This window comes from Amblyomma mixtum, chromosome 3 (assembly GCF_055824585.1).
Source record: "Amblyomma mixtum isolate Tamu chromosome 3, ASM5582458v1, whole genome shotgun sequence".
In the NCBI taxonomy this organism is placed as follows: Eukaryota; Metazoa; Arthropoda; class Arachnida; order Ixodida; family Ixodidae; genus Amblyomma; species Amblyomma mixtum.
Window position 1 is genome coordinate 227,994,217 of NC_143014.1, and position 1,295 is coordinate 227,995,511.

Here is a 1,295-nt window from a genome sequence, read left to right on the forward strand (position 1 = left end):
GGTTTGTTAAGACGTTAAAGCGAGCCTGGGAAAGAAGGTGAAGAAATTCCGCTCTTAAGCCCCAATGCCAATAATTTCATGAAAGAGATAATTTTAGGTCTTCCATTAGGTAACGTGTTGCCTTAATATCTTTCAGGAGATAAAACTTGAAAAAGCCGTATGCAGCACCGTACCCCTGAACGGCAAGTACTACCGTTCTGCTGTTACTTACTGTCACTGCTTATTTCATGCTTTTCAATTTGATGCTGAATTTTTATGACATCATCTGTGCACTCATATAGTTTTTTTTTCTTTTCCCCCTACACTAATGCCCGCAAGGACGCTGTAGGTCTGTAAATAAATCACTCACTCGGCTTCCGCGCTCTCCGGTTACGGCTGCTTGCAATCAGTGCCACCATCGGTGATCGTCGCTGGTGGCCGCGGGTCAGTGCGGAAGAAGAACTCGCCGAGGAAGTTGACGTGGGATTTGCCATCCCATTCGGCGTCTGCAGTTCTCGTATGTTCCTTTTTGAAATGTGCGAACCCCGCGTCGATGAACTGCAGCTCACGAAGACTCGGGACCACTGCGGAGGCGAGCGGTTGTGGCAGCCTTGAATAAACTAAACTTGAACCCTCTCCACTAGCAATGCAAACGGCGAGGAACTGCACTGACGGTCTGGGTGCCTGCACGAACACTCTTGTATGAACAGTACTACCGGTGTCAGCAGGGAAAGTGACGGTTTCAAATGGGCATGATCATTTTCGGTCTGAATCTATTATATTTATTTGCCCTGGACATCAATGGTGACAAGAGATACCCGCGAACTATTGTGCTCGTAACCCAAACAGCGCCTGTATCTCAGCTTTAAACTCTTGCAGAGTTAAAAGCTGAGTGCTAGGCTCATGAACGCCATGCCAGCGTAAAATTCATTGGAGCGTTTTTCTTACGGCTATGGTCGCTGGGAGGGCGTGCTTACCGCTAGTGTTCTCGCCGAGGGGGCCGCGGCAGGCGAGGAACGCAAATGAATGCCGCAGATGGGCGATGAAGCCACGTTGCGATTGAGGATCTTTGCGCACGCAGGCCCGGTGCATAGCATCGCCACTCGTCGAGTCCGCTCGGTGTCCTGCGCAAAAGGACGCGTCAAGAAAACTTCTCCCTCGCAGTAGCCTGACATTCGTGACAAACAGCGTCTGTTTGCCAGAGCTAGAGCGTAAAAGAGCTTATACCTTGTGCGGGCTTTTGACGGTACACACGAAGGTTCTGCAGGTGCCCACGTACTTCACGTCGCTGTCCACGATAATCTCCAGGCAGGGAT

The 1,295-nt window shown here is 50.3% G+C and overlaps 1 pseudogene; it reads right to left on the bottom strand.

Moving 5' to 3' along the window:
• Positions 1-345: 345 nt before the first annotated feature.
• LOC149353936 (uncharacterized) lies at positions 346-1,076 on the bottom strand (annotated as a pseudogene).
• Between the last annotated feature and the right edge of the window lie 219 nt (positions 1,077-1,295).